General features: G+C 54.5%; 1 long non-coding RNA gene and 2 other non-coding genes across 3 annotated transcripts; 2 read left to right on the top strand and 1 right to left on the bottom strand.

Moving 5' to 3' along the window:
- Positions 1-1201: 1201 nt before the first annotated feature.
- On the bottom strand, positions 1202-3268 carry LOC109143381. Its single transcript, XR_002043508.1, has 3 exons — positions 3228-3268; positions 2561-2705; positions 1202-1612 (listed from the first exon to the last, which is right to left on the bottom strand). It is a non-coding gene; the product is annotated as an uncharacterized LOC109143381 (long non-coding RNA).
- Positions 3269-5388: 2120 nt separating this feature from the next.
- On the top strand, positions 5389-5507 carry LOC120410501. The gene has a single exon (XR_005602703.1). It is a non-coding gene; the product is annotated as a 5S ribosomal RNA (ribosomal RNA).
- A 486-nt stretch (positions 5508-5993) lies between these two features.
- Positions 5994-6112, top strand: LOC120410516. Its single transcript, XR_005602718.1, has one exon. It is a non-coding gene; the product is annotated as a 5S ribosomal RNA (ribosomal RNA).
- Positions 6113-6332: the final 220 nt, after the last annotated feature.

The raw sequence follows: 6332 nt of genomic DNA, 5'->3' as shown, positions 1-6332 counted from the left end.
CGCACCAGGGCAGAGGGACCCCTTAAGCCCCTCTATGCGCCTCCCTCCTCTTATCTCCTTGGTCTAAAATTAGCCCAGGACAAAGCTCGGCTCAGGCCTGGATTCCCTCTCCTTCCCCAGAGAACATGGGCAGCAGGCGGCCTCTTCCCATCACCCAGCTCCCCTTCCCAGGACAACAGTGCCCAGTGCCATCCCTGCTGTCCCCCCGGCTCTCGCAGGGGTGTCCCTCCCAGGACCGTCGGTCCCTCGCCTGGTTGATGTGAGCCTGATGGCGTACCCGAGATGGTATTAGGGCTGGCGTGGGGCGGTTTAGGGTGGCTGCTGATGGGATTTACCCACCGAAGAGGAGGGGGAGAGAAAAGAACCAGCTCTGACGCCGCCTGCTTATGGCTCCCGCGTGCCCGAGCCTGTGCGTCACGGGAAACCGGTCCCAGCGTCTGTTATGTGGCTGTTTAGCACCTCCGGGCAGGTAGTAAACAGCTCTCTGATGCGGTGACCTGCAGTTGACCCGCTTGGATAAGCTCATTCCCACCAAACCTACTCAGGAAAATGACTGATGAGGCCATTTGCAGCCACCCTACCCCTACATACTGCCTGGGCAGCTCTAGACTGCCCCAGCGAGGGTCGGGAAGGTCAGGACGGCCGCAGGGTCACCACAGCATGTGGCACAGGAAGGCCACTGCAGGTATATCACATTAGGAGTGCCTGAAAATAGGCTGCTGTGTGGAACGGGTGGCATGTGCTGTGCCCACACCGCATTGCCCTCACGCGACGCCACGTCTATGGTGGAGAGACGTTCCTTCCACCAGAGAGGAATGGGGAGGAGAGCGGGGAGCTCTGCTTGGGTCACTGGCCACCCTGAAGAACAACGAGCCCAACAACACAAGGCGCTTCTGTGCCTGCAAGGTGTCCAGGGAAAAGAGTAGACAAGGGTGAAATCATCAGCTGCAAATCCAGGCTGCCATCTGGTGGAAATAAAGCTCTCGGCTACGGCTATGAGTGGGAGACAGCGGCAAGGAAAGGGGTAAGCAAGGGAAGGAGAAAGGTAGGCAAGGTAAGGCAGGGGTTTGCATGGCCCCCTTCCCTTCCCTTCCCTTCCCTTCCCTTCCCTTCCCTTCCCTTCCCTTCCCTTCCCTTCCCTTCCCGTCCCGTCCCGTCCGGTCCCTTCCCGTCCCTCCCCTCCCTTTATTCCAGCTCCATCCCTAAAGTTATCCCAGCCCCACAATCCCTATCACAGCCCCACAGTCCCTATCCCAGCTCCAGTAATTTCAGCTGCAGCCCCACAAGCTTTATTTCTCTGCCAGCTCTGATGTTTCCACTCCAGCTCTGCATCTTCCTGCTGCTGCCACGTGAAGCTGCTCCTGGACCAAGGCAGGATCTTCATTTCAGCTTCAGGTCTCTGATGCTTCAGCTTCAGCTCTAGAATCCCTATTCCAGCTCAATCCCTACAGTGCCTATCCCAGCCCCACAGCCCCTATCTAGCCCCACAGTGGTTTGACCCCAAGCCCCACCTTCTTTATGTCACTGCCAGCTCTGCTGCCCCAGCTTCGGCTCTGCAGCTTCCCACTGCCTCTGGCTAAAAGCTGCTCCTGGTTGTCACTTTGCTCCGGTGCTGTTGACAAGGTCATTAATCAATCACTGTCATAATTTAAATATCTCTATGGGTTGCCACACCCATCCCAATGGGGCCCCGACTTTGGGGCAAATGAGCCCTGACCCCCAGCACACACCTTGCCCTGCACCCCACCTGCCCACAGGCCCCCCAGCCAGCATTAGGTGCTGGAAACAGCTGCTCAGCCCCTGGTTCCCCATTCCAAAAGGTGCCCCTGGGCTGGCTCTGGATCAGCTCTGAGACCTCCACTCCCTGCTTGTGGGTTGTACCATTGCTGGGGGGGCTGGAACCCCTCTGGCAGCTCCTGTAGCTTCAGCTCCATCGCCTTCCCCATGGGATTAATCCACCTCCAGCCCTCCCATTTCCATTGGTCCACATCATTTAGAGTCTAGATCCACGTTCATTTACTACTGATTCTATTTTATTGTTTATTCTCTTGGTTTTACATTATTCTAGTTGTATTAGGATTTAATTATACTATTGCATTGTCATATTTTTATTTTATTCTGTTTTTTTTATTCTATTACTAGATAGATGATGTTTTTAAAGTAAAGATTGTAGGGCTGGGGCTGTGAGGCTAGACGGTATATTGAAGCCCCCTGGGGCTGAATCCAGACCCAAACCGATGTGGAGCAATGAAAACTCTGGGGCTGTAATAATCCCGTAAAAATCCCATGCGGCTGGGGGTGGAATCACTGTGGAACTGGGGCTGGGATTGGGACTGTGGGGCTGTGTAGCAGGATGCCCAGCCCTGAAGTGTGGTCAAACAACTCAAACAATGCCCTATATTGCAAGCTACCAATGGTGGGCTGAGAGGGGCATCATGTGCTGGTTTTTGGTGTTGAATCATACTAAAAATCTGGACAACTGTCTCAATCTGGCACACCAGCCTCAAATCAACCTGCTGATAATGAGACAAAGATTTGGCAAATAAACTGCTAAACTGACCTGTAAACATATCACTGGCGGTCAACTCCTTCCCACTATAGAAGCCCAGTCCTCTTTCCATATAGTAGGTTCTTCTAACATATTCTTCCTTGGAGTGTGTGGAGATTCCTCCATTGGGTTTTAGGGATGCTTACCAAGGATACTCCTAAAGGTTAGAAGAAACAGATTTGTTCACAGTCATTGGTATGAGTGAGTTACAGCAATCTCTAATAATGGTTTCTTTTTGCTAACTTTAATATAATAGCTTTAATATTGCGTTGATATAATGCACTACCTTATCTTGTAGTATAATAGTTTTAGCTTTCGTAGTGTGTAGTAAATAATTCTGATTATTTTTGTCTAATCATTTATCATAATAAATAATTCATTCTTATATATCTGATTCACTGTCATTAAAACCTATGGGAAAAAGTTACAAAAATTGTTGGCAAAGTCCTGGGCTGGGACTGGATCCAGCTGCCCCAGGCTCCTCTCTCTAAGGAGTTTAGAAAGCAAGGGGATCCTTTTCTGCACCTCGTGACACAACGGGAGGGCTTCTTGAATAAACTTTGTCTGAAGTTACCACTCCCACCCATGACAGGCTGGAGCTGGAATGTGGATTCTAGAGTTGGAGCTGAAGAATGAGAGAGCTGGATCTGAAAAGAAGATCCAGTCTTGTCGCACTGACCGCTGCTGTCCACTGCCCAGGCTGGCTCCAGCGGGGTGCGGCAGGAGTGGGGAGCAGCCGGAGGTGCAGAGCTTTAAAGCTGCTCCTCTGAAGCCTCTGCTCTATCCTGGGGAGCAAAGGCTCCAGGCACTGCAGCAGTCAGCAGCCCTCCATGAAGGGAAAGATAAAAGTAGCAGGGAGGCTCGGCACTGGATATAACGCAAGACTTATTGAAGGGACCCACGGTGAACGAGCAACAGTTGCAGTGCTGCTACACCTTATAAAGGGGGGTGGAACAAGGGGAGTAACCCGACTAGGGACCAATAGGTGGATCAGGAGGGAGGGACGCTGGGGGGGAGGACCTACACCTGGTCCAATGGTCCTGGTGGGAGGAGGGAGAGGGGTCACATGTCCCAATGGGGCGTCAAGGTTTAGGGGATTTCCAAGAGGGGCGGTATCCGAGGGGGCAGGGTTTTGGGGGATTGATGGGGACCATATAAGGGTAATTAGGGAGGGAGGGCTCGGGTGACAGACAAAGAACAGTCCAGAACTCCGGGAGGGGTTTGGGTGATTGATAGGGAAGGTGCCAGAACAAAGGGAGGGGATAACCATATTGGGATAACCATATTGGGAGCACCGGGGGAGCGGCTTGGATCTGGGGTAGGCCAACGGGGAGTAGAAATGGGGAAGGTAGGGATGAACCATTGGGGTACAAAGTACGTACAAAAATACAATAAAAACATTGCATCACCACACAGCCTGATCCAGGAGCAGCTTCACCTGGCTGTAGTGGGAAGATGCAGAACTGACGCTGAAACAGTGGAGGTGGCAGAGAAATAAAGGGATGGAGCTGAAATCACTGTCAGGCGGGGATAAGGAATGTAGGGCTGGTACAGGGATTATTGGGGTGGGATAGCAACTTCAGGGATGGAGCTGAAATCACTGTGGGACTGGGATAGCAACTGTGGGGCTGGAACTGGAATAAAGTTTTTCAGGCTGGGTTTGGAATATGGATTCTAGACTTGAAGTTGGCCTGGAGCAAAACTGAAGATCCTTCCACAAGAAGCAGGAGAAGCTTCACCTGCCAGCAGTGGGAAAATGCAAAGCTAGGGCTGTTGAAATAAGCCTTGTGGGGCTGGACCTGGAATCACTGCAGTGTTGGGATAGTGACTATAGGACTGCAACTGAAATCACTGTAGGGTAGGGATACCAGCTGTAGGGCTGGCTTAGTGATTGTAGGGTGGGAATTGGCACTGTGGGGCCAGAATATGGACTGTGGGCCAAGATAGGGTCTGTGGGCTAGGGGAGGGATTGTGGACCAGGATAGGAACTGTGGGCCAAGGTAGGGACAGTGGGCCAGGGAAGGGCTTGTGGGTGGGATAGGGACTATGAGCTGGGGTAAGGTCTGTGAGGGTAGGATAGGGTCAGTAGGGCCAGGATAGGGACTCTGGGGCAGGGGAGGGTAATCTGAGCTGGGGACGTCAAGCGCCACAAATCCCGGAACAAGGAGGGATGGGGATCTGCCAATCGCAGAGCGACGACGCCGCACTGACCAAAGACAGCTGCCCGTTCCACACGGACATGTTCCCGCCAAACCATCAGCACCCAGCCCTGCCCGGCGCACGGTCTGCAAAAACCCCTGTACGCTAATGAGAATCCCTGGATGGCGTTATTCAGGAAAGAAAAGGCGAATTTCGCTCCGCAGTATGATCACAGACCGCCACTGAAAAAAACCGAAACTTCTCGTTTCTTCTCGAATTACAGAAAACCTATGGCTATATCACTCTGCGAAACACACACCTGCTTCAAATCTCGGAACATGAAGAGCATTGGACCAGGTTAGTACTTGGATGGGAGACCGCCTGGGAATACCGGGTGCTGTAGGCTTCTTTTGCTGTGTCCTGGGGTCTGGGCAAGAGGTGCCTTGTTTTGTTTGGGCAGCCGTGCCAAGGGGCACGAGGACGAGGGTGGCCATAGCTCGCGTGGCTCGTAGGGCTTGCGTGGCATGCGTGACTGGTGTGGTCGGCATGGCCTGTGGGACTTGTGTGGCGCTCGGTCTGGCTGCAGGTTCCGTTGTTGCCGAGGGCAGCGCTGGCGGCCGTGTGCCGGGTGCGGGGGGCATTGGGGCAGGGCAGGAAGGCGCTGGTGTGTGCTGGAGAGCGCTGCTGTGGGGCCAAGGGGTGCCTACGGCCATACCACCCTGAGAACGCCCGATCTCGTCTGATCTCGGAAGCTAAGCAGGGTCGGGCCCGGTTAGTACTTGGATGGGAGACCGCCTGGGAATACCGGGTGCTGTAGGCTTCTTTTGCTGTCTCCCGGGGACTGCGACACAGGTGCCTTGTTTTGTTTGGGCACATGAGCAAAGGCGCACGAGGGCAACGGTGGCCGTGGCTCGCGTGGCTTATGGGGCTTGTGTGGCTGGCGTGGCTGGCGTGGCTTGTGTGGCTTGTGTGGTGCTGGGTCTGGCTGCAGGTTCTGTTGTCGGAAACGGCGAAGCAAGTGGCGATGACTGTTGATGCTCGCGTGGCTGGCGTGGCTTGTGCGGGTTGTGTGGTGCTGGGTCTGGCTGCAGGTTCTGTTGTTGCAAAGGCCAAAGCAAGTAGCCATGACTGTTGATGCTCCCGTAGCTTGCGTGGCCAGCGTGGCCTGTGTGGCGCTCGGTCTGGCTGCAGGTTCCGTTGTTGCCGAGGGCGGAGCTGGCGGCCGTGTGCCGGGTGCGGGGGGCATTGGGGCAGGGCAGGAAGGCGCTGGTGTGTGCTGGAGAGCGCTGCTGTGGGGCTGAGGGGTGCCTACGGCCATACCACCCTGAGAACGCCCGATCTCGTCTGATCTCGGAAGCTAAGCAGGGTCGGGCCCGGTTAGTACTTGGATGGGAGACCGCCTGGGAATACCGGGTGCTGTAGGCTTCTTTTGCTGTCTTCCGGGGACTGCGACACAGGTGCCTTGTTTTGTTTGGGCACATGAGCAAAGGGGCACGAGGGCAACGGTGGCCGTGGATCACTTGGCTCATGGGGCTTGCATGGCTGGCGTGGCATGTGTGGCTTGTGTGGTGCTGGGTCTGGCTGCAGGTTCCATTGTTGCCAAGGGCAGACCCGGTGGCCATGACTGTTGATGCTCCCGTAGCTT

The sequence above is a fragment of the Corvus cornix genome, chromosome 9, assembly GCF_000738735.6.
Source record: "Corvus cornix cornix isolate S_Up_H32 chromosome 9, ASM73873v5, whole genome shotgun sequence".
NCBI lineage: Eukaryota > Metazoa > Chordata > Aves > Passeriformes > Corvidae > Corvus > Corvus cornix.
Note: the sequence above shows the minus strand (reverse complement) of the source record. Positions and strands in the feature narration are given on the sequence as shown.